Source organism: Strigops habroptila, chromosome 4, assembly GCF_004027225.2.
Source record: "Strigops habroptila isolate Jane chromosome 4, bStrHab1.2.pri, whole genome shotgun sequence".
Classification (NCBI taxonomy): domain Eukaryota; kingdom Metazoa; phylum Chordata; class Aves; order Psittaciformes; family Psittacidae; genus Strigops; species Strigops habroptila.
This window is the reverse complement of record NC_046358.1, coordinates 56,922,735-56,950,322: the sequence shown is the minus strand read 5'-3', so window position 1 is coordinate 56,950,322 and position 27,588 is coordinate 56,922,735. Positions and strand designations below refer to the sequence as shown.

At 36.8% G+C, this 27,588-nt stretch overlaps 1 long non-coding RNA gene across 2 annotated transcripts in view; it reads right to left on the bottom strand.

Moving 5' to 3' along the window:
- The window catches only part of LOC115607528, a 58,576-nt gene that overhangs the window by 16,387 nt on the left and 14,601 nt on the right, over nt 1–27,588 (bottom strand). The window contains exons 2-3 of one of the 2 annotated variants that reach the window (XR_003991262.1): nt 22,380–22,492; nt 19,310–19,408 (exon numbers count right to left, since the gene is read on the bottom strand). This is a non-coding gene — a long non-coding RNA (uncharacterized LOC115607528). The remainder of the gene's footprint in view (nt 1–19,309; nt 19,409–22,379; nt 22,493–27,588) is intronic. The other variant, XR_003991261.1, reaches the window with a different exon arrangement.

Sequence of the window (27,588 nt, the reverse complement as noted above, 5' to 3'; positions counted from 1 at the left end):
CCCTTTACTTTTGCCACCTTTCCATCCTTTAATTGTCTAAGGGCTCACACTGCTTAGAAGCAACATATTCCTGGACTCTTGCCTATATTTAATATTGCAGATATTTCCAAGGAAACCAGAAGTACATAGATTCCCATTGCTATATTTCCTGTTTCAGTTCTAAAAAATACAGCATTGATTCCTGTGAGTTGTACTAGATTTGCCAAATGTAGAAAGGGAAATTCTCTTTTTCTTCATACATTTAGCACCTGCTAGACAGCAGTAATTTCATTTAACCCATGTGTCTTAATCCTGGCCCAGGGAGAACATTTCTAAGATGACATCTATATCCAGTTTAAATTTTAACAGTTTAATCTGTGAAGTCATTAAAAGTGCTAGCGAGAATAGGGCTAGTCAGAACAGGATTACAGGTACCTGCAAATAAATTTAGTGTCTAAATACCCTAAATATAGCATCAACACACTGCTTGCACCCTACTGTTTCACATTTCCTAGAGCCCCTATTGACAGTACCACAAACATAACAATCTCTTGCTACCTACAATTCAGGAAATCATCTGATACTTCAGTTACCAATGTCTTCTTCCTCTATATGCTAGAAAGCACAGATGTGGTTAGCAACAGCAACTAAATAATTTCTCAGACTGGTATGTTTCTTTCTTAAAATGATTCCCATAGTGAATTGGGACAGCATACTGGACCAATACCTTCCAGTCTGACTCTTAGCAACAGGCTACTGCACTAGCCGAGATTCACTTTGCTACTGATCTATGTGTTTGGATCGCTACCATGGCAGGAAAATTTACACATTGCCAGTGTGTAAAAACATCTAAATGCTATTCCAGTATTTGTTTATGAATTGTTGTGTGATTCAAGAGGAAAAAAAAAAAAATATATGTATATAGTTTCCACTGCTGTTCAGGGAGATTCCTGCCATTCATTTCCAGAGTAATAGATAAGACATAGTCCTTTATATATACTGTTTCCTGTGAACCCATTTAAGCCCTCTTTCTTCCACACCTTCATTTATCTGGAAATTTCAGATGAATTACGTATTTTTTTCCAATACCTAGACACAGTCCGCTGTTGCTACTACCACATTTGCATTACTGCAAGACATATTCCCAAATGTAAGAAAACAGAGTGCAACTTCTTCCAGTTTAAAACACTAACAAATCCATTACAGTCTAAACAAAATACTAACTACCCTGTTACTGAAGCATAATCAAGCTTCAGAAATGAGTAATATTTAATGGAACAACTGATCTAAGACACCGCATTGGAAAGCATCACTGTATCTCCCGCTAAGCTCCAGGCCTGCATGACTCCATCAGTTCCTCAGGCTTCCCTCAGGCAAGGTTCAGACAATAGTCCCACATTAAGGGATGCTATTTCAGCACAGAAACAAATACCAAGCACCATCTGTGATATTATCCTTAAATTGCATCATTTTTCTTTTCATCAGTGGTGCACAGTTTTGTCTTCAATATTGGAAATTTAAAGAAGTTTACATTAATTTTTTTTTAAAGTCTTAACAAGCATATAAATGAATCTACAAGTATTGTGAAGACAACAGAAGAGCTTTCCTCTCCTCTATAAAAATTGATACCAGAACTGTTCTGTAAAGCTATAATATGCCATTCAATTCATGTCTCTCTATTCTTTGCCAGGGGGAAGGCAAGAAAAATTCTTTGAACAGGAAAATCATGATGAATGGTATTATGAGATAATCATACAATCAAACCCATCAACAATGTGCATTTCAATGTCTCATGCAAACATATGTTCAGAATAAGATGAAATAACCACACCTTATCAAAAATTAAGCAATTATGGATGGACACAGAGAAAAGGGGTTTAGGTTTACTATCACACATACCAAATGTCTTAAGAAAAAAAACAAAACCAAATCAAAACAAAACTGAGGGAGGTGTGTTTCCCAGGTGCACAAACACCTACATATTCAAAGTGTCTCTTCTCATCAGTAAATACCTGTTTGATCAGACTGTATAAGCTTCCTATTTTTAGTGAATGACCCAAGCTGCCTTGTACCGTCTTTTACCTCTAAACTGAACAACTCCTTTTTAACAAGAGACCAAGCATGAAAACATTGCTGCAACATTTGCCAATAGCTCTCCCCCTCCTACCCTCCCCAAATTAATCAGACCATAAACTATGAGGTGTATTTGTAGATCCTGAATACTCTACATACTGAATACTATTAAATACATCATTATAATTGCCAACGTTTTCAACAGAAACCACAAGGAAAATGGAATATGAATATTAAAAGTATATTCTTCCAAACAGGAACAAAAAGTCTGTATAGGAGTAATATGAAACCAAAGCACCAGAGTACCAAATCAATTCATGGCATGACCAAAAAGATCCTAGATTCCATGCTGCATTTAGTAGACCAGATAATGCAACAAGTAATCCAAGTTGCTGCTCTCTAGGTAGGATGTTTCTTGGTGTTCATGCAGATGTTTTGCAAGCACAGGTTCTAAATCCCATTTGCTCTTTCATTATCCTTTCATTTGTTCCCCACTCCAGAGGCTGTACGTGGGGTCAGGTGACCATACACAAGCTGTCAGCTGTCCCTTTAGCAGGCACTAACAAGAAATCAGCCTTGTTAGTGCCTAAAAGACCAAAGCAAGGAAGGCAGCCAAGGGCTGTGCGTATAAGCTGCAATAATTTAGACCTGCTTACGTTTGTATAACTCACAGATGAGACCGGAATATAAACATGCTGATTTGGCATTTATGGGACACACATGGCATAAGTGTTACTGACAACTGAAAAACTTTGTAAGTTAAAACAGATTGGCATACTTAATCTCTCTACTGTTTCTAGCTGTTCAAACTAGCTCTGTGAGAGCAAAAGCAACCATAGTACACAACTTCCAAACTCAAGCCTTGGTGCTTCACTTTCAGCTCACGTAAGTGTTTACTGTAATTTGCAGTCACAGGGAAGGGAGAAGAGGTTCCTGCATCCATACAAATTTTGTCCCCTCTGCTCTGACTTTGAATTAAAGCAACGTGACATTTAAGTATCAAAGACATGAACTTCACAAACCACCTTTAAAGGAATGTTTGTTTCAAAACTCATTTGTGGCCAATATATGCTGACATTGTTAGCATCAAGCCAAAGAGCCGAACACCCAAGTTCTGTCATTGAAATGTAATTACAGAGGGACAGCTATGTGCTGGTTTGTGGGACCCTGAGGAGCAGTGCAAAATAAAGCGCCACAGAACCGTAAGCATCCTGTGACAACTTAATAGAACACATGCTAACAAAACCAATGTGTGATATATTCTAAATTGCTGCTTCTAACAGGGCATTACAGAATGTCAACTAATGAGCAGTTTAGCTCATTGGCATAACCTAAAATGACTTCAGGAGTATATTTACAAGGGTCAAATGTCTCCTGTACACTGAATGAACGAAATGGGCAGCAAGTGATGGAAAGGAATGCAATTTTGTCTATGCCAGTCAATTCTGCCTTGGGACTGTAGAAAAGCTGCATCTCCCACATGTCACTGGAGAAAGGAATGGCTTTATTTCTGGATGCTCCAAACGAAACAGATAAATACATACTTGTGTATGCAGAGGCTCTGCTGAGGATTAGGAGATGCAAACACTGTACTGGCATCCTCTCATCCCACAGTATCCCACTATGATCTACAGAGGTCCTACTGTTCCAAGGGCATTAAGCAGAAATAGGATTGGCAATGTGGAAACATCCTTTAGTCTAGGGGAGGATGTCCCTTCTGGGTCCACAGAATAATGCTCCCTGCAACCACTGGAAGCCATTCTGTAAGCTATAAGCTAGGAAGTTCAATGTCAAGGATTAGTGAATATAGTGATATACTGTATGGCAGGCTGCAACATTTTTCCCGTAGAAAGAGGAAAAAAAGAAGCTATCCTTTTCCTTCTGAAAGCCATGTCAGACAACTAACATTTTTTTGTCTTATTACACATTATTTTATCCACTGCTAAAAATAAAGATGAATAATAATGAATACAGCATTTAATCTACTTTTTGAGATTAAAATCACATAGAATTCATGAGAACACAAATGAGTTTACAAAGCTTTAAGACAAAATTAAGTTTTCCATTGATATCCATCTGTATAGCTAAATTATCATGTTTTAGCAGACATCTTACTAGTAGAATCTTTTTATTCACCCACCCCATTAAAAAAAAAGAAAAAGCCAAGGAGACTAAATAAGAAAACGTTAAATGTCAAATGAAAAAGAAAGCCTGTTATGGAGTATCAGGTCTACCAAGCACAGAGGAATTGCTTGCAACACTCTCTCATTAACATATCCTCTTCACCCCTGAGGATCTTATCCAAGTGATTTGCTATACTATTAAGTTTCACAAATTCATCCCTATCCAGAAATACATTAGAATCACATAAGTAAAAACTAACTCCACAGACCATCATTAACATTTTAAGCTCTTCCTCCCCCCCCAAATAAATAAATAAATAAATACACATACACAAAATCTTAAAGATTTCTATAAGGTTAAATAAACCTCTTTCTTTAAAAACCACTAACCAAAATCAAACAAACCAGGTATCAGGTTTATGTAGACAATGCCTTAGTATGAGGCCACCAAAGTTCTAAGCTAAGAGTGACATCCAGTGGAAAGACAGTAAGACAGTCTATATTCTTTTCTTCATGCTATTGTGGAGGCAGTTTTAACTCAGATAAAACCCATCATAATACATTTAGGTTATGAATATCCAGAAAGATAGGGCTGTCTTGTATTATATATGTCTCTTGGAAGGCAGAGGTCTGCCACAGTGACAAATAGCACTGCATTTCCAGAGAGACAAAAGTTATGCCACACCTTGATTCATTTGGCCCAAGAGACAAAATTCCTAACGTTGTTTCACTTCAACAAATAATCTGTCTTAGAGTTAACTATTAAACCAGGGAGTGATTGAACATTTTGCATTAAAGAATAACCGGCTTCTGATAACACATTTGCACAGGTATTTATTGTCATAACTAATCAAGTTATCCTTTGGAATACTCTATCCAACATTCTAAAGGCAATTAATTTTACAAGGAAAGAGCGATACTATAAACACAGAAGCTGCTGTGTTTGGATCTAATGGAACTGAACTGTCAAAAAGCTAGGTGAAGGTTGACAAAATGAAATTTTTGGGTAACAAGATGGAAGCTAATCCCTTGTATGTGAATAAGATTGTTTCTCTGACTCATCTCTTTAGATATACACTCTTCTTGAGTGAAGGGAAGAAAAACAAAAAAAAAAAAACAAAACAAAAACAAAACAAAAACACCCAGACATCATGCACAAAAAAAACTCCACCTCAAAACAAAACATATACGCACACAAAAAGCACAAGGAGATACATTCCATGCAATCCATGTACACTCGAGAGCTGTGGGAGATGCGAATACTTAAGCAAAGGGAGATGTGCTCCACATTGCCAGAATCCTTCTCTCTACTTTCTTTTCTATACACACAAGAAGGAAGAACAGGCATCCATGATGCTATTCTCCCCCTTCCTCTCCGGGTTTCCCAGCACACATTGGTTCTAACTCCATAATTATCTGACCAGAGTGGTAAGAAAGCTTCCCACTACTCTGGCTCCATTTTAACAATCTCTGCCTTGTACCTTGGAGCAACTAGCTGTGGGAATAAGTGTAATGACTAAGCAATATTGCATAATGGAGCGTATTTTAAAATACACTAGAAATCAAGTAAAACAGAACACCGAAATATCCCCTTGTAACAAACAGAAAGCATGCAGATCTTCTAATTATTGAATTGGAGAAGATAGAGCTGGTTAAACTAGAACATAACTGGAAATGTGAAATATTGGAAAGATTTTTCTTCAGAGACAGAAATGGTTGCTATATAATCAAGAATGATTGTGTCATAGGACATTCTGGATTGAAAACATGGAACACAACGTAGATAAAAATAGAAGGGCATGCCTCGATGCACTGGGTATGCTATAATTATGAGTAGAATTTTCCTCAGTGGAGGAAAAAGAAAAACTGTTCTTGATTACTGAATCTTTTGAAAGCAGATTGCCACTTCCCTCCCCTCCCCATCCATTTATACCTCAGTCCTGCAGCTGGAGCTGTATGAGGAGGCATTTATTCTTTTTGTAGCACACCTTTAGTGGGAGATTTTATTTCCTTGGAAAATATATTAGCCTTAATATCTAGTATATTTATGCAACAGCTCAAGAAATATTCTTCCTAAGGACAGAAGCATAAGTCTGGTTTTTTGATAGAATTTGTCCAAAGCCTACCATTGTCTCACTGTAATTAGAAGCAGCCTGGAAAGCAGAAGAAGAAAAAAAAAAAAAGTCCTACTTCTCAAAAATAGAAAAGTAAAAAGAGATTATGAACCTAGTACTGAAATCATTGAGCACATCTTAAATTGCAAGCACTACAAATAGCCCTAGTCATTTTTCTGTGGCTACTTAAGTAGCTACAACATAGCATGTACAATTTGAGAATTGCAAAACATATTAAAAACAGAGGACAGTTCTTTCACTGGTTTAAAGCAAAACAATTCCATTTAAGTCAATAAAACTATGAATACTGCATCAGCTCAAATGAGAATTTGTCACATTGAGACAGAAAGGCAGTTGATTACAAAACTGCTGTTTACATGTGTTACCTTACCATACTGGGAAAAATTACACAAACAGGGTGCTGACACCACCCGAGTAGCCAAAGAGCAGACACATCAGATTAAACAGGCTTCAAGCTACAAACAACGATAACCAGTTCCTGAACCCAGGACACTGAATCAAACAGCAATTCCTACAAAGTCAATATTGTGAATGAAACAGAGGAACAGAGTAACAAGACATTAGGAGTGACTTGCATAGCACAGAGCAAGGGACTAGAGTCCCTCACTACAGAATAAGAAGAGATCAGAAAGAGTAAGCAGTAGAAAATAATGTTTCTGGTCCTCAAACCTCTCTTAACAACAGAAGAATAAAAATTTTCCCTCTAGTCCAAATTCTGCAATGAACAAAGGGAGGAAAGATAACTGTGTCTGCACATCAGCCTGGGTTGAGCTTTTATACACCCAGTGGCTTGTCAGTAAAAAGCTGACAAAAAATTTAAAGAGTAACTATGCAGGACACAAGGTAACAAATTAATAGTAAAGAAAGAGTTGTGTAAATAAATTTAAATTTATAATTAATAATATAAATTTAAAAATTCATTTAATTTTATATTAAAAGACAAAGAGAATTTAATTTCACAGTGCAAAGTACACCACCTGGGACAAACCAACAGAACGAACTATATATTAAATAAGACAATAGTACTGCAAAGTTGGTAAAAAGAACAATTGAGGCTCCCTGAAGGCAATTACAAGAAGTTACCAGCTCACACTGACAATATGAGAAGGAAAAATGGGTACAAAGATTCATTGCTTTCACAGAAAAACAGTTACAGAATATAATGCAACTCAAGGCAGGTTACGTTATTGCTAAAACAAACTCTGGGTAAGTATGATCTGTGTTTCCTTACTTCAGGTTCTGAAGCTTTGAGGGACAAGCAGTCATTAAATTCAGAGCTCTAGGTTTTCACACTACCTCATGCAGCTTGACACACAAATCTGAACAGGGACCCTCTAGCTACTCACCACAAAAACAGAAGGAAGGAGAACTTTTAAAGTATCCATCTTTTCTCTCCATCAGGAATGTGGCCTGAAACACTATGAATAGCACTATGCATTAAGTCATTGTGTTTTACTTGTCAAAACAGTTTCAGAGGGAATGCAAATCAGACTTTCCCTCTCATAGGAAGAATTCCACAGAACTGTAATTAAATACAGAAGCAGCAAGATAAATCTGCCATTGTACCGGGAAAAGCTTAAAAACCATCATGAAAATAACAACAAAACATAAAAGAGGACATGAGCCTTCTAACAATAGAACAGTTTTTAAACAAAGTGGGAAAAATGTTCAATTTGCTGTAAAGTATAGCCCTGATAGAATACTGCACATTAAGTAACAACATTGAGTGACTGCTGTAACAGGCATAAATTCTCTAGAAGTGTCCAGTACTACAGCACTGACAATCAAAGTGAGTATCTCTGAAGCACTCAGGAACATACCATTACAGGAACGGTCATTGCAGATGGCTTGTGCAAAACAAAACCTAATGAATTCAAATTGTAAAAAAAGCCTTGATCCACTGTGGTTGCCTTACAATTAATGGTCTAGGTTAATGCATTCCACAAGAATCATAAGGGCATTGAGAAGTTTTGGCATGCTGGGGTGGGTTTTGAGGTTTCTTGATGTTGTTTGCTTGCTTATTATTTTGTTGGGGTTTTTTTTCTATATGTACTGCAGCAATTAGAAGCATAATTGGAACTTACAGCTCCATTAGACCAGCAGAGCACAAGATCTTTAAAAAAAAAAAAAAAAAAAACCAAACAAGAAAACAAACAAAAACGAGTTCCATTCAAAGTTGATTTCAATGAAGGGAGAGGTAACTCCTGGGGAAAATGTCATAAAAGCAGTTCCAAACAAATAGTCACAATTTGTCTTGAAAAGATTTCAGATCCTCATTTAAAAGCTACAGGTTTCATTTTTTGCCTAAGCATGTGACAGGAGACTTCTGCAAACCATTTTAATTATGCTGAAAATCCTTTTTTAAGTTCTGTGCTTAATCACTGGTTAGAAAATTCATAATCTCATTTAAAACATGCTATAATTAGAGAATGGAACAAACACTGAGGAAGCACACACAAATTGATAGCATAACTATTGAAAGTACCAACTAAGCTGATACTTAACCATCTTTCAAAGCATCTGTATTTTAAGATTTGCCTTCTTGTAGCCTACATTTCCCTTAAACTGCCAGTTTACAGTCCCTCAAGCACTGGTAATTTCTAACCTGAAAGCCATGGTAGAGAACAAAGCAGTAACATTTAGAGAATTTAAGTTGCTTAATAAGCAGAATTTGGAGATGCACGAGAAAGATCTCAGTAAAGGATTAAACCCATTTTAAAGAAAAAAAAAGGAAGGTCAGGTGAAAGCACATTTCACATTTTCTGTGAAATGGGCCACAGACTGAGTCTCCAGAGACCCTGAAATGCTTGTCCCTCTGACATTGTATTCCTTCAGTCATTTTACTGCCATGATAATTCTGAAAGTTTATACAATTAAATATCAGTATCATCGTTTTCTTATTTATTTTACTTAAAGAAAAAAAAAACAACAAGTTGAGGACATCAGCCACTGTTTGGGATGCCTCTACTGCGCAGACCTTGCAGAACACATACTACTGCAGGATTGTGATGGTGAGAAATTGGGAGTTCAAGACATTATCTTTCATTCTAGCACAGAACGCTGGAATTTGGTAGTTCATGTTTGAATAAGGACTTGATCCTTCAAATAATCTTTCTTCCCCCCTCCTCCCCATTTCATCCCTCAGGACATAATTTGGTCTTCTGTGATGTAACCAAAAAGGAAATTTTGAAAGTGACAGAAATATAACTTTTCTGCAGAGACCTAAGGGGGGAAGGGAAAGAAAAGGCTATAAGAAAGCACGCCTACTTTTAGAAATTAGTATCTGCTTTTCTGGAGGGTTCTTTCACCAGACATCAAGTAATTTATTTTTGTTGATTTGTCTGAAAATTTCTTCCACTGCAATTTCCCCTTTCAGATGTGTTAAAAAAAACCCTCAAATATTCAACAGAAAGCAATTGCTTGGTAATGACCTTCTAAATGCCTAGATTAACCTTAATAGCTTTAAATGGAATTCTAATGAGTTATTCTGAGTATAACCAATTATTTACTTTTTATATGCACAGATATGGTCAGAATATTTTTGATTAAATTGAATTTTAGCATAAGATGTTGTTTTAAGCTTCATTCTTTGCAAAAAGATATACCATAGGAGAGGCATACATACATATATATTCACATACACTTGTGCTCTGACTTGATAAGCCTATCTAATGGCATGGTTTGAAACAGAGGATCCATATTCAAGTCCATGCTCTGCCTGACTCTGGGTAATGCAAGATAAACTGCTCTGAACCAAGAACAGAGATTTAAATCTAAATCTCCCACATTTCATGCTAGTGCTCTATGCACAATGTGCGTAATGGTGATAGACAAATGCACACTTTCCAAAATGAAAAAGCTGAAATTCTGACTTTAACAACCCACTTTCATGAAAATGGTCAAAGTGTTTCATATTACTCTGGCATGAAAAAGAACTTGAAACATCAGAAGCTCCCGAAAAAAACAGAAAAAAAAAGTGTATGGAGTGTAGATTTGCACAAGTGCCTTACTATGAAAAAATCCACTTTATCTTCTGGAGGAAGGAGGTAAGCAAGCCACACTTGCCAAAGTCCTAATTTATTTACTCTCTCAGTCAATTGACAATATGAAGACACGAGGTTTTGCTTTGCTTTTGATGTGAGTTTGTTTTTTTAAAGGGATAGTCAAGCTATGCCACTTTTACAACTCTGAATTCCAATCTCTGTAATTCCAAGGGTAAAGATTGAGGCAACAGACTGCTACTTATAAAATTTACAAAGGCTAGAGAGGAGAAAGAGAAGAGACAGCATTAGAAGTTTTCCTACAAGCTTGGGAAGGAGCTGAAGAGCAGTGGATGTTTTGAAAAATTGGCTTCCTTCAGAGGGCCATAAAAACAACTCTGATATGTGCTGTAACATAGCATAAAACTGGACAGAAGTACTAGCATACTTGAGTTCAAGCTTGAACATTTATATATCTTCCAGACTGAACTGTCAAATGAGCTTCATCCATCTCCATTTCAGCTACTCTAAAAATAAGTATCAAAATGTTTTAAATAAGGCTGTATGAAATTGCCCATAAATGAGAGCATTTCACCTCACTATCACAGAAGTTCAAGGTGTTATAACCCCAAGAAATTGCAGATAATCATTGAGTTCTACTCTCTTGGTCTTAATTTAGACTAATCCACTCGTTTTGATTCTATCATCTCTCATTTAAACGAGTGTAATATCTCATCTTGTATGAGATCTGCCATCCAAGATGTTGATATACAAACACCGGAAGATCTGAAATTTACTTAAAATATCTATGAGAAAGTGACTTTTTCTCCACTGGTTTCCTGTATGATAAAAGTTTTTACACACCAAAATAAATCTAAATATGTTTTTAAGCCACATTTGGGAACACTAGTAAATAGCTACATTAATTCCTTATCAGGAAGGTAGACTCAACAAACTAAAAAAAAAAAAAAAAAAAAAAAAAAAAAAAAAAAGGTAAAAAGGAGGAGGTTGTCTTACAGTATTTCAGAAAATAGACATAAAATTTGGGAACCTAGGGCTAAACACCATGTCTTTTGGCAAAACAGACAGTTGCTTCAATTAAAGGAGCATTCTACTTTGCTTTTCTGCCAAGACATCACCCTCATTGTATTTCCTAACAACAAAGAAAGCAGGAACGGGAGTCAGCCATGATCATTCATACTCTTACCTCGTCAAAATTCTTCATTGAAGTTATTTACAAAATATTTCGGGGGAGGGGGAAGAAAAGATTTAACTGTAGTTCAGATTACAGTAACATCTCGAGTCAGGTATTCTACCATGATGTCTAACAGGTATATCACACTGCACTAAAACCATTGGCCAAGTTCCTTTATCAATCAGATGATAGCTTTTATGGGCAATATGCTTTATAATGAAGCATCTAGCCACAATAGAAGAATATCATAATAAAATAAAAGAAAATCATGCCCTTGAGACAGAGTGGGGAAAATGAGGGCACCAAAATACATTTTGCATGAGTTAATACACTGAAAGAACAGAATTCAAATTTCATAAATTATTATTAAAATAAGATACCACCCCCCCAGACACTATCAGATTCTTTTTTTTCTTGGTCAATGTATCAAAACTTAGTTCTGCATGGAAACTTTTCAAACGATTCAATTCAGTGGAAATTAAAAGATCTGTTCATCCCTACAATAGTTAAATTGAAAATCTTTAGAGGAAAATTGTTACTAAAATCCAAAACTTTAGTTTCCAAAGCTGAAGTGTTCCATTTTTGGGTTCCTAAAGCAACTGAAAACATTCCAGCAATTTCAGTATTAGTGCAAGCTTTTCCTTATTGCTGCACTACTATTAACTTTTCATTAAAAGACTTAAAATTCCTTCCACTACGGATTTTTTTTTTTTTTTGCCATTGTTTTTCAATACTCATATGAACAGTTTCAAAGTCCCATAAGGAGTTTCACCTTTTATCATTAGAAAATATTCTAATGGAAATGTTACTTTTCTGTATGTTACATAATGGTTTTTGTATACGTAAATTTCTTGATGTGGCCAGCAATCTTCATCCCTTTATCTTTTCGAATTTATAAAATATGCTTCTGGCTACAGTAACTTTTCTTAATTTCCCACCAAAACACACACAAACGTCAAAGAGAACTCTGGTTTTAGTAGTTCTGTTAAAATTCATGCATTGATTGAAATAACAAAAGAACTCAAGAAAAATTTTCATAAGCTTTGTAAACTGGTTCATACAGTTCTCTAGAACAAGAATGTTAAAGTAATTTCTCATACCTTTAGGTAGCTAACAAAAAAGCAAAGCAAGTTTAAGAGTCAGCTTAATAGGTTCTTTACAGTAGCTGTCAGCAGAATTCCTCCAGGTAGCAGTACTTGCTACATTGTTCTGTCATACTTCTGAGAATAAAGTTATCTTTGAAGTCTGAGAAGTTCACTGGACAAATGTGTGTACAGAAAATGTTTTCTTTTCAAATAATAAACACCTGCTTGCTTTCTTAAAAAGAACAAACCAAAAAACAACAAACCAAAACCCACAACTTTCTACAATCCTAATACAAGGAAAGCATATTTTAACACAAACTCCATGTGGAGTACAGGTAGTGAGCAGAGCAGAAGGACAAAGCTAACCTAAATCCTCTGAGGACATAGGTTCTCACTTACATAGAACCCGTATTTTCATTATAACTGATATATCCTGATACCCTTTGTCTTCAGCAGGGCTGATTATGAGGCTGCAATGTCCAGAATACTTTTTTATTTATTATTTGGAAGTAGAGCTGTTCCTTAGACAAACACGTATTTGCCATCATGCAAGACAGTACAGCAGTATGTGTCCTGATATTAGTACCAATATAAATAGCTGACTAGGTCTTCTAGTTTCCTGTTCAGTAAAGGGACAGAAAAAAAATTCAAGCTTTTTCCATTTGCAATTCTTCTAAACCTAGGATATAGTATAACCTGAAATGGGGGGGGGAGGGGGAGGATACTCATACACTCAGAAAAAGTGGTAATTCTGTACCAACATTTGCACAGCTATAACACTGCTACGTATCACAGAATTCCCATACAGTGAATAGCAGTAGAATGCTATTAATACCACTTTCAATTTCATGGTTAATTTATGAAATCTTCATTTAAATCTCCTTGACACCAAAGGGCTAACAATTCCAGATTAATTGAGCTCGGTTTTTTTTTTTTTTTTATTTCAGTACAAATTAAGCATATCTTTGGTAAGTGGATCACAGGAATCTATGGGGCTTGGGGGTGGGTTGGATTTGGATTTCTTTAAAACACTCCTTACTATCTTCTCACAATTTCAACAAATCAGCCTGTGAGGAAGAGCATCTGAAAATCATGATATGGCAAAAATAAAAGCAATTCAACAGTAGCTGCAGAAGATTCCACACTAAGTAAGCATAATTAAAGTGTAAGTAGAATAAAGTGATAAATACAATAAAAAGCTTACATACAGATGCTGTAATAGGTATATTTACCATTGCCTTCAAATCACAGTCCATGACCTTAAGAAAAGTTGCCACGTGCCCTACACAGGGCTCAGGAACGGATAAACCAAACTTAAGTCAACAGGAAAAGAGTAGCACTGCTAAAAGCTAGTATAGACAAAACTTTTTTTATAGACAACAGTATGTCCCTAAATATCTTCTTCAGGTTTCATGGAAAGTATTTCACTCTCTAGAGATCCATAGCTTACATCTCGCTCCCCCAAGAAATGTACAAATTCCTTAAAGAGCTGAGTGGCACCTGTTCTACTCCTGCAGAAGATGACTTAAGGAAAAGTTTCTAGATTTCACGGAAGAGCCTCATTATCACCTATGAAATAAAAAGCTCAGCTTTGATTTTCTCCTCAGAATGAGGGAGCTCAAATTCACATCCTCCATTTTCCCAGAGAATGCATTAACAAGCAAGCTGGAAACTATTCTACAACATTAAGCTGAAGCTGCACTACTGTAAGGAAAGTAATTCAAGACTTCCTGGGCCAGGCAGAAGAATCACATGAGAGAGCACAACTTAGTGTCTCATTAACAATTCTTACATTTGTTCTTAGTGATAGAAACTTTACTGGAAGCTAGAAAAAACACTCAAGATACTCCTCTTACACAGATGCTCTATTGACGGGAATACAAAAATAACTTATATATGCCTTTAAAGCCTAGTCACCACATACTTACAAAAAAGAATAACAATTTCATTTTGTAGTGCTCAACTGGTCAAAATTGAGAAAGTTTTAGTTGTACCAGGGAACTTTCAGTTATACAAGGAAAACAGAAACAGACTCCACATGCCACCAGGAAACACTTGCAAGCGTTTTCAGAATTGCAATTTAAAAATGTAAATTTGACAAAAATTACATCTTTAAATGCCTAATTTTTGGAGAGCAGGAATAAGATTGAGGCTTTACTCTAAGACAGTGAACATGCATAAACAGAAAACAAACAAACAAAAAAAAAAGGCACAAAGTCCAGAATGCTACAGTATGCTATAGTCTTCCACTGTTAGTCTTCTGACAGGGGTTTGGTGTTTGAAGGGATTAAAGGTCAAATAAATCCTATAACATTTAGCAGGGCCAGAGACACATCAGTCAGGAAATACGCAAGTTACATTTCTACCTTGTGTAGTCTCATTTTCAACACACAATCCTACAAGGAAAGAGGCATTTTTCCATGTGTCTACCCATTAAACACAATCCTTCCTCCAATGTAAACTTACGAGGGAGAAAGATGGCACCAAACTGATATCCTCAGATGCTAAAAATATGTCATTTCTGTTTCCCTACTGCAACTCCAGGCTTGAAATCATTCCATAATATTTGTTATCATCTACTGGATAATGGTATTCTTTCTGGGCAATAATGATGAAGAGAATTTTGAGGTTAACTTTCTGGAACATCTAAAATAACCCCATATCTGACAACTGCAGCAACAGTGCTACATGGAGGGGAGACAAAACTGTTCCCTCTATCCCTCACAGGTGGCAATTCCCACATTTTAACCTCACTTGTAGAATACCCACTGAATGGCAAGCCAAAGATTTTTATGCCCTGTAAAAATAGCAGTGTAAGATCATTAACATTAGACCAGCCACAGACCTAGAGAGGCAATACAACAGAAGGTTCGTTTTAAAATCTCCCCCAATTAAGTGTTCTTACCTCAGGTGATCAGATAACTGCCTGACTAGTAAAGATGTCCAAGAGAGTAATCAAACAATTGGACTAACAAGGAGATAAATACTACCACTGTTTAATGGAAAGTGAATTTAAAACCAGCTGTTACTTCAGCAAAATTTGTAAAAAAAAAAAAAAAAAAAAAAAAGAAAAAAATCTGTTGATGCTATTAAACTAAGGGAAAATATTTGGCATTAAACATGCTCAAACTGTTCACATTGCTTATCACAATAACATTCTTGATAAATAACTGAATAAATCTGAGTCAAGCTCAGTGTACTGCCTCTGAGGAACTAGAGGCTCATTACCAATATCATTATCTAAAACTAATTAGTAGTTTTATTGGTGATTGTAGCCTGCTGGCACTAGGAAGCTGATTAACATTCCCCAGGAACAAACAGGGCTGGGTTGAGGGAGGAGGGAGATATTTCCCTTTTGCTTCAGCCTCAGATAGCAGAAAGGGAATTAAATAAATATTATACCTGTGCAGACTGAAGCTCAGTTTCTTTCATTCATCTATAAAACACGGTGATATTGAAAGCGCTCGAGGCATTTTTGTTGCTTGACACCTATTGAGTTCTGCATATTTTTGCCTAGTTGGATAACAGAAATAGAAAACTTTAAGTGTAATTAAATATTTTATTACCATTGTTTAATTAAATAAATACTGGATTAACTTGTCAAAGCAGATTTCACTGGAATGCTAGAACAGCATTTTCATTTTTCGCCTTGAATGTAATCTCTGCCTAAACACTGTCATGATTGGTATAATTGCTTTAAATAGTACTGGGTGCATTCAGAGGAGAGGGATGGACCAATTACTGAGTATTCCATGGAAAACACTTCCTTTCGTTTCCCTAATAATATCCTATGTAAGCATTTTCTTCCTTTCTTAATTGAAGAATGAGTTCATTTAAAAATCCTAAACTGAAGTTTAGGTTAAACTAAAGTTCTGTTTCAGAAGAAAGCCCTGCAGTGTGACATAGAATCATAGAATCACAGACTGGTTTGGGTTGGAAGGGACCTTACAGCTCATCTAGTTCTAATCCCCTGCCACGGGCAGGGACACCTTCCACCTTTTGAGGTTGCTCCAAGCCCCGTGCAACCTGGCCTTGAACACTGCCAGGGATGGAGCAGCCACAGCTGCTCTAGGCAATCTGTGTGCCAGTGCCACACTATCCTCAAGGAGAAGAACTTCTTCCTAAGACATAAGCCTCAGTGTCTTATTTAGTGGACAAAGAAAGAGTCAATTTGCAAGGAAACTTTAAAAAATTTAGGTATCTGTATTGGAAAATTTTCCTTTTGCTACTACCCAGCCACCATTTAAAACATATAAATAGTTTATGCCCAATGTAAATCCCTACCATAGTAAAAGATCAGATGAACAGGAAGAGGTGAGGTTTTACTCATATCTCTGTTGGTGTCTACATATACAGTGAGAAATACATATATTAATATACATAGATGCATACAGATGAAGTACAGAGAGAAAACACATCTGCCAACTCTGCTGCAGACAAAGCAGAGTGAGGTTTAAACTCCTTTTTTTCGTTAAAAAGCACCAGATTTAGTCACTGTGACACAGCTGGGAGGAGTCAGTGCTAAGGGGCACACTGCATCAGGGGCATTACTGACCTCCACCAGATGCAGGTGTTTGGTATTACCATCAAAATTCTTAAGGCTGCTGAGATTCGTCTTTAGTTTAAATATTTTCCTTTCTTTGAAATAGGAGGAGGTGAGATTATCTTTTTACTTTTATGTACTGGGAGAAAACTAGCATTCACAAAGTTGTAAGTACATAAAAATATGCTACATTAGCACTATAAAGTATACTTGGTTTTGATAAAAAATTAGAGTAAGAAATAACATGGCACAAATTAAAGGACAAGTAGTATGCTGTATCTAAATCTAAAGTCTGTATTTGTGCCATATCTCAACTACAAGTTCTAGAAATTTTGGTCGAAGTCATTTATTCATAACAAGATTAATTACAACTCACACATTGGGTGCAACATTCAAATCAGGTGTTAGTGCTAGAAATACACAGCTAGAATGAAATATTTTACAATGGACTTTGTTCATTACAGTAGAACAAAATTAAAACCCTTAAGTTTCTTAAGCTTTGGATTTTAATGAAGGTATTTACAAGGCTGCATTTATACTGTTCAGACTGAGAAGAAATTCACAATTCATATGCAGCAACTGAAAAAAAATTACATGGATCCTTCTGATTAGTCTGTAACCAGATTGCTACCTTTTCTATAAATACATGTCTGAACATTACAGAATTTTCCAGTCTAAATTGGATTGCATGCATTCAATGATTCTAAGCTAGGTTAGGAGGACATCATGTGGCAGAATAACATATGAACAGATCCTGTAACATTCCCACACAAAAAAACTTGTCTACAGTTGTTACCCATTGCAACCAAAAATATTAAAAACTGTTGACAGACTCTGTGATGCTAGGTAAAAGAGAGGATTATTAAAATGCTCTACAATTCTGTTACAAATGTGTGGATGAACAATTGGACTCAGAGGAGGTTTACTAAGCCCTAAGCAGCCATTTTAAAATTTTAGAAGTACACAGTCCCACTTACAGGATAAAATTTCACATTTCTATGCACTTAGATCAAACTGTCTTTGCCAGAGCCCTGCCAAAAGTAGTGATTTGTGCATCTGTGACCTGAAAGCATCAATAAGCAACTCCAAGGAATATAAGAAAGACTCCCATCCCACCTCATCAGTAAAATCTCCCCTGAACCAACTCCATGATCACTGCCACAAAAATCCAAACAATACAGTGCTAGACAGGTATTTCTGAAGCTATGTGGTTTATCTTGCATTTCTCTAAAAAAAATCCATATTATTTCGCTTGTCAGAGTCTGATAATAAATCCTTAGAATATCAGATGAAGATGCAATCTACTTAAACCTTATTTTTTTAATTAAAAATAAAGCAATCTGCTTTAGTTAAAATAGTCATAAATTACAGAATTGATTCATATTGTTATGGTATCAGTCCAGGAAATCAGATAGAACCGGAAGAACAGAGAACAATTTAATAGCATGGCTAAGGATGGACAAACCTCTACATGTTTAGAATCTCATTGTAGATAATCACTGAAGACAAAGGAAGTTCTGAATCGGGAAAAAAAGCTGGGAATCAGAAATTCTAGGGAGAATTTTCTGTTTCCCATTTCTGGCCAGAAGACATAGGCTCAGGTTATGCTATTTCCTTTCACAGAATCATAGAATTGTTCTTGAAGTTTTGGTTTCTTTTTGCTGAATTAGAAAAGCTGACTTTGCAGTAGTGCTGTTAGAGATGGGGAAGCTTATTATGAAGAGCTAGCAGTGAGCAGAGCTGAGGCCTTTGAAGCTCATGAACAGCATTTTTAAAAGTGTACGATATCTCAGTACAGGTGAGGTGGGTGAAGAGGTAGTTTCAAGACTGAGTTTGGTTGCTCTTAGAGAGATTTATGAAATGTGATGCTTGCTGCAGCAGAGAGGTGGATTCTATGATCCAAAGAGACACTTCCAGTCTCATATTCCTATTCTACAGGCAGAAACTGGAGAAGTATTGGGAAACTAATAGCAGCAATTTACACCAAGATCATAGTTCTTCACTGCTTTGGTCAGAAACAGACTTTAATACAAAAGAAACCTACTTTTCAGATTACCCTGACAGGGAAAAAAGGAAAACTGCATGACTAAAATCACACCATATGAAATGGGTCGTAAGCTCACTAAATCTCCTGGTGGCTACATTAAGTAAAGCTTGTGACTCAAAACAAAATAAATAAATAAAAATTGTATTTACCTGCTCTCATCAAACCTGCTGTTGAGTAGTCAACAGTACAAAGTTGCTCTTCTGTTATACTCACTTCATCTCTTCTACTTTATCTGCTTTTGCTTCTCCCTGGACAAATACATCAATAGACACAATATAAAAAAAGGAAAAAATCAGTATAAATGAAAGCACATTGGTGTTGCAGAGGAGGCACCTACCTGAGCAACAGATCCCTCCAGATCTATTCAAGTTAAGTCACAGATGGATTACAGAGAATGTACCATCAGAGCATTATTTTATCTTAGTGAATGGGGGAAAGGAAAAGAGGTGTATTTACAAAAGAACATACCGGTTTTAGAACCCTCAAGGAACACTTCCTGAGGTGTATCTACCAAATACTTCCTGTAAGGGACAGAGAAATCTCTGCATGCCAGCAAGGAAGCTTACACAATGGGATTTCGGTCTTGTCCGATCACTTCAATCCTGTCTGGTAAAGCTAGCTGGGTAAAATGCAAAAAGTAGGAATGCAAATTTCTTCAGTCACAGTGTTCAGGCAGCAAGGAAAAGGCTTCTATCAGCCAGCATCCAAAATAACCCAAGGTCAGATTTCCTGGAACTCAGCTGCAGAGAGCATGCACTTGAGCATACAACCCTCTGCCATTCTTGTATCTCTTGGTTCTCTCCAGACTACTGATTTACATCTTCCACCTGCTGGGTAATCATATGCTATCAGTAGGATCAGTAAGATTTGTTCACACTGTTGCATGGATTTATGGTTTTAATCTCTGGATTGTTGAAGCCCAAAATCTCAGGTGACTACCCTCTGATAAAGTTCCAAATATAATCTGAAGGAGTTTCTAGTTGCCTGAGACACGATTGTACAGACTTGCTTGGCAGGAGTTTTGAAAGGATTTTCCATTTCATCTAGTTGCTTGTCAGCAGTCAGATGAAAAAATTCTTGAGCATCTGGGATGACATATATTTGGGGTTTTACACTTAGTCAAAAAATATTTATCCAACAGATGGAAACATGATAAACTAGTCTCTAAAGTAAGCATGCCTTTTGAAAATCTCATGCTTGAGTCAACATCCATAGCTGGCAGTAGGCTGCTACAATTTCAAAAGCGTCATTGCACACAACTGAGAAAATGTCAGAATCAATCCTCCTTCTTCTTTATATAAAAAACAATGTGTTTATAACCTAAGAAACATATGGGTAATCTGAGTAATTGAGAAAAATCTAATACCTTAGAGGAGCTATATATACACAGAGTGAGTCAAAATTACATTTTCCTTTATGTACTGTAATAAATTAATCCAATCTTTGCTAACATCCTCAGTAAGGCCTGATGTACAATTCGGAGTTCTTGCCATCCTAGCCAGGTTGGCTAAAAGGATGACAAAAAAAAAAATCACAACCCTATTCAGTACTCCTATGCATCAGTGTAATACTTCAGGCACTCCATGAAGACATAACTGTATTTGAGAAAATAAAATTGCTTTTGAGTTTATTCTGTTAAGCTGTAGACGCAAAAGAATTATCTGTTTAAGTTGCTTTTATGCGAGTGGAGATTGCCAATATAAGCACAGAAAACTATGGCAGGAAACAAATTAAACGCTGGACCTAAACTAAACAACAAATGTTACATTTTTTGATAAATTGGTCATCTTTGGTATTTAGTTCCAGATCTGAACTTTGCAGACAGAATTTTTATCTAACTAGTAAGAGGCGGTACAGCTGTGTTTGTATTAGCAGATGCAAATATTACTTCAATTTCCTTTACTTCCGTCACATACTGTGGCCTTAGAGTTACAGAGAACTTAAAAACCTTCTGGGCATGAAGACATAATAAACTCTTTCCTATAATAATGAACAAAGATTACAGGGGGCAAAAAATGTGGAGTTATTTGTTCTCCTAGGTCTCACATCAGCTGGCAGTAAAATTCCTGGCCCTTTCTGTTGCAGTTATCCTATGAAAGGCTGGAGGAGGGAAATGCCATTTTGGTATTTTACTGTGACCATTTTTAATTTTTTTTAACCATAGTTGCTTAGCTGCTGAATACGTATGAACATGCAGAAAGATCCAGAAAACCAGACTGAGAGTTGAAAAGAATACAAAGATCTGCAGGGAATTAATTAATTCTTACATATGTCATAGCCTTTTTTTTTTTTCTCCCAAAAAACAACCCTGAGGGACCAAGTAGTACTTAATAATCAAGCAATGGTTAGAATTACTCAGGCCCTAAATATGATTAAAAAGTAGATGTTCACAGTAAGATACCAAAGCTCAAACACTCAAGAGGTCAAAGACTTTTCAAATGTGTTGTGCTAGACTATGTTCTTCTTTGCCAAATGAGAGGCTGAGGATGCTGACAGAAACCTAGCAGAATTTTAAAACTCCTCCAACTCAAACAAATGAAACGTTGCTCACCAGACCAGATGATCTTAAAATCAGCAGTATGAAGGGACTTTCCAACTCCTGGATTTCTGCCGAGTTCTGAAGAAGACATGGGTTCTCTTAGCCAGCTCCCTCAATATGTTATGGCTCCTAACCCATGCTAGCTCTGCTGCCAGCCTTTCATAATCTGCAACAATGGCCTGATGCTTTAGACTGTAAAACTCTGGCAAAACTCCCACTGACCAGCAGACATGCTGACATAGTGCTGAAGGAAGTACCACACGTGGAATCAATACACAGTGGTTCAGAAAATGGGAGAGAAAGTTTGAGTTTAAAGAATGCTTGTACAACTTTTAAATTATGGATTGATTTCCTTTACATAAAGCCAATAATATGCATGTTTAAAGCTACATAAATGCTTCAGCTACCTGCAGAGGTTTGCAAAAGCCTTGGTAACAAACTTCTATATGGTTCATTACCTCAGCTCACTTTATCGATGACCTCTTTTTAGCAAAGTCTGCATAAAAAATAAAATGGCCTCTCTCTTTTTGGTTCTACCTATGTAGTATATATTATGTTACCAGTTTCCATTGAGAACCATACCAAACGTAAGTGCAATAAGGCATCGTGAATTCAGTTATTTAAAGAGTTTGAACGCTAAGATGTAGGGTTCATGCTTTAGTATTCCATTATTAGGCTACCTCATGAAAACGAAAGCATTCACTGCTCAGAGCAAGTCCTGCTTCATCTGAATAAGATTGCAGAATCAGCCTCCTCATATCATCTTTCCTCACGGGCTTCTGTACTAGAGCTCCTGTAAACAAGCACAGTCTCAGAAGACAAGCCTTGGCAAGAAATACATAATTCTACTAATTTCACAAGTGTTTGAATTACACGACCTTCTTCAATTCCATCATTATTACAGAACTATCATATTTCTCTGCATTCGCTGCTGTAGTATTTTACAGTAAAGACTCAGAAGAATAAAGGTAGCAATAGTGTCACTGTATTGCCTGCGATTAATGTTAAAGAATTAAGTGGTGTACTGGATTTCATGCAAGGCCTTAAATTTATCAGTTTTCAGATTATGGAAATTAGAAATTTCAAACCCAGGGAAAGTTCTCCTAATTGTAGTTTTATAAAAAAAGGTAAATAGTGAAGGCTTTCAAACAGTGATATCACTTACATAGAAGACACATTTCTGTCCATGAACCCTCCATTTTAGTTTTGAAACAGAATGTCTTCACTTATCAGCTTAGTCCTTTGTTATCAACCTAACAAGTAGCTTCCATTGTGAACACCCTTATATTCTATCATTCTTCCCTCTCTTATCCTAGCACAGAGAATATATACTGGCATAATTTTTTTAAGCATCAGTGAATACAGAAATAATTTATTTTCAAAGGGAAGAACGTACTAATTCCCTGCAGCCTGGTTGAATATGTTAGCTTTTCAAACCATTCAATCAATGGATGCATCTACATGAGTCTAAGTTCAGATCATGAGTATGCCTTTGAAGTGAATCTCCTATTCAGTCCCTCTTACCTTACTTTGTCTCATGCAGCACAGATTAGAGTACAGCTGGATATCCCCCAAATGAAACAAAGCTGAAAGATGCACTCTACAGAGCATGTAAGGTGCTCCAACTACTAATGGACTTTCAGTTGACAGGAGCAAACTGTAGCTAGTTCAAAGCAGATTCCCACCTTTTCCCCACTCACATATAATGTGGACATCAGGTTTTTGGCACCAACTGTAGATTGGCTCTAACTGCACAACCCTATCTCTTAATGTAGACATGGACAATATTAGCTCAGGTGGGGAGGCTGGAGCCAAATTTTGTGTGGCAGGATGTATTTCCTTCTTCCATTTCAGCTTTCCTCTTCAAAAAATTTCCTTTGATGAAATTATTTTAAAAATAGATCTTTTTGTTTGCATAGGAGTAATGGATGCAAGTTAGATTCATGTATGTCAGGAAGTCTGAGATGAAAACTCCAAGTTCTAGCTATCACAGCCTGACATGTTATACGCATATGCATGTTATTGGCATGTACAAAGATGTGTGGTTTACACAGTTCTTTTTATCATGTTTAGAATCTGCAATCACACTTATCCTGTGACTCCACCACATCTTACCTGAAGTTTAAAAACCCATGTATTTATTTCAGAATATTTTGTGACAGATTCATGTCTCCATTGAAGTACTGTAAAAAAAACCCAAAAAAACAAATGCAAGTTTGGAAATCACAGCTATATCAGTGAGAGAGAACTAAGAAATCTGATAGATTAATAAAATGCACTTATTTAGTCTGAGTATGAACTCATGATCGAGATGAGTTTTGCTATTTTTGAAGCACCATCATGGAAAGGCTGAGGAGGGTAGATGAACGAGCTCTATCAGAAGATTGAAGTGTTTTTTGAGAAAAAACATAAATTTTTCTCTCAAACAAACTGTAAAATAAATGTACAAAAAGAACAGAACAGAACATTTCAATTGGAAGGGACTTACAATGATCATCTAGTCCAATTGCCTGACCAATTCAGGGCTGACCAAATGTTAAAGCATGATATTAAGGGCATCGTCCTTAACACCGACAGGCCTGGGGCATCAACCACCTCTCTAGGAAGCCTGTTCCTATTACATCTTAACAGAATCTGAGTTCATAGAAAATGTAGATACAAGTTTTTATGATCTATAGATTTGGTGATGTAGTTAAGAAAATCATTCTATAAGAAAACAAAACCAACAGGATTTTTTTAGTGAAACCAAGCTAAACTCATAAAAATATAGGGAGTTTTGTGGTACAAAACACAAAAATATTATTAACATTGGAGGTGTTATATGTAAATAATTTAGTAACTTATTGTTTTCATGCATTCATCTGTAACATCTTAGAATTAGCTACTCTGAAACAGAAATCTCGTATTACAAGAAAAAAAAAAAAAAGACTGGCTAGAATCAGTAAGAGAAAATAGCCAGTGTATACTATTGTATCAAGAATAATACTTATAATAGATGCAGCCTGGTTGGATGTAGCAACATGAGATTTAAACTGAAATTTATAACTAAACAAGCAATATGAAATATAATAACCTCATTTTGTGGATATCAGGCAGCTTAGTGGATTTCTAATGGGAGGATGCAAGCCTCTCTTTAACCTGAAAGCTATTCAATGGCTTTTATGGAATACACATGTTGTTTGTTTAGTTTACATCAGAAATGTACACCACCACAACCAGCATTATGTATTGCAGTTCAAGGAGGGGCTAATTGCTGCAGAGGTATGTAAGACTGAAATTTCCTCTTTAGAAGTGCTCTCTTCCCTGAAGAAATGGAGAGAGCAACTTACTTTCCACATGTTCTGTGCCCTCTGCCTCCTTTGCGCACTCAGACAACTGATACATGACGACCACAAACTGTCACAGGAACTAGCCTGAGAAACGGTGCTGTCACGGCCATCAGAACACTGGGCGCCATCAGCCTGTGTTTCCCTCCACTCAGGAAAAGTAACAATGTTTCTTCAGCACAAACACCTGAGTCTGTGCGTACTGCCAGTAGAGGAAAACTGAGAGGGCTTCAGCATCTCCTTTCTCATCTCCCACATCCTTGGCACAGCTGACAACACCACTAAATACTAAGTATAGTGCAGACCTACAGTTTTCCCACCTCCCCTCGATGGTACTTGCCAGATTGCCTCAGTTCCTAAATACAGAGAGTGAGATTGAAGAGGTGAGAAAAGCAGTGGTGCTGTGTGGGAAATGCAAATAATAGTGGCGCTACGACAGCAAAGCAGAAAAAAGGGTTTAAACCCTACCTCCACCTGAAGCCCCATTCCATGGGATCACCCACAGCATGCAATCATTTCTATTTATAAATGCTGTATCTTTAACATGAGTCAGTTACCCATCTATTTCTGATCGGAACAGGAAGGACAGCGGAACAACTTTAATCACAGCTGAACCAAAATTAGAACTGAAAATGGATCAGTTCAGTTCCTTTATTTATACTAACCAACTCTAGGTGTACCTATGTGAGCCAGTCAGAATAAAAAAAGAGCTCCTTCTGCAGATACTGAAGATCAGAAGCTGGTTTAAAGTGTAATTCAAAACACAGAATAGGGTATTGAAAGGGTCCTGTTCCCTCCAAAGCTTTTAGAAAACTGGCCATGTAATTCAGCCAGCTAAATCAAGTGCTCATCTAAGGGGTGGTGACAGTAGCATGCCTAAGCAGTGCCTGTAAGATTCACTTCTCCGTCACCTTGGTTTCATCACAGTGTTCCTGTGGATCCAAGCACACTGAGGCCCTGGCAGAGATGGGAGCTTCGAAACAACAGTATAGAACAGGGCAGCGTGTTGAACGTGAGTCAGCAATGCTCTTCCACAGTGACGACGGCAAACCGCTTACCCAACCTCTTTAGCACAAGCATAGCTAGCATATTGGGGAGAAGCCATTATTCCCCTTTGCTCGGCACTTGTGAGGCTACATCTAGAATACCTTTACTGGAATATTGTGTCCAGTTTGGGCACTCAGTATTAGAGGAAAGACAAACTGGAAGGAGTCCAGATGCAGCCTCCTCCAATGGCTAGGGGACCGCAGCACATTACATGAGGCAAGACTAAGAGAAATGGGTTTATTAAGCAAGTAAAATTAAAAAAAAGGCTGCAAGGAACCCAAATGCAGTTTTCTGCCACCTGGGGAGCAGTTACAGAGAAGACAAAAGCAGACTCTCTCCAGAGGGGCACAGGGAAAGGGGCACTCTCTCCAAAAGGCACAAGGAAAAAATGTCTTCACCACAGGAATGGCTCAGCTCTGCAGCAAAGCCCTGGAGAAGCTGCACAGACTTCTTTTGTGGAGATTTTCAAAACCGAACAGGAGAAGGCCCTCAATCTCTGAGATTCACCATGCCTTGAGCAGGACTGTGAACTAGATCACCTCCACATGTCCTTTCTGACCTTAATTCTACAGTTCTAAAACTAAGACTCAGACATCACACATCCGAATATACATGTTGAAAATATGACATGAACTAGTTAAAAATAAATATAAAACAGTTTTTTAAAAAAGGTAATGCCAATGTGTGACATCAGAAGCCTTTTTTTCCACGGCAGAACAGTGATTCTCCAGCTACAAAAATGACGCTGAAGAAAAGAAGAATAAATCCTTAGTAATAAGACTACAATGTTACTGAGAACGTCTTATTAGAAGATCGACAAAATAAGCTGAATGGCACTGGAAATGCAATCAAGCACCAAGATAACAGATACGAACTCATTAAAATACTAAATGTATAGGCTTTCTTAAAACTTCAGAGAGGCTGCTGTCTGTACAATCTTCTGAAGCCCTGTTGTTTTTTCAAACTAACTCCTCAGTCTCATAGTTTCTTTGGTAAACCTGCAAAAAGAGAATTACAGTAATCAAAATCTTACAGAGACATTACTAAAAATATGGAGGTATCCTGATGTAAGAAGATATAGATTGTAGTAGTTAATATATAAATAGCTCTTCTTTTAATAGCCCAAGTACAAAAGTAATTTTCAGTGCTAAGGCTGCCCTTACAGCTAGTTGCACATGAAGGAAATACATCTAAAAAGGGGGAGGTAAAAATCCATGTCTTTTTCCAAGCTATTTTGGCTACTAAAAACTCAGTTGCAAGATAATTCAATATGTGTAATATATGCAGCATGTTTATATTTGGTGTTTACAGCTGCACTTAGGTAATTTTATAGATGTATGTGTAGATAAGCATAGGGTCAGACATGGATACAGCAAACTGCTTAATACAAAGATGAAGCCTTCTTGTTTAGTTGCCTAGCAATAAGATCTGACTCCTGGAAGCTAACAAATACAGATTAGAAAATGGAATAAACTTATTTCATGTATCTAATGCATCATACAAAAAGGAACATAAG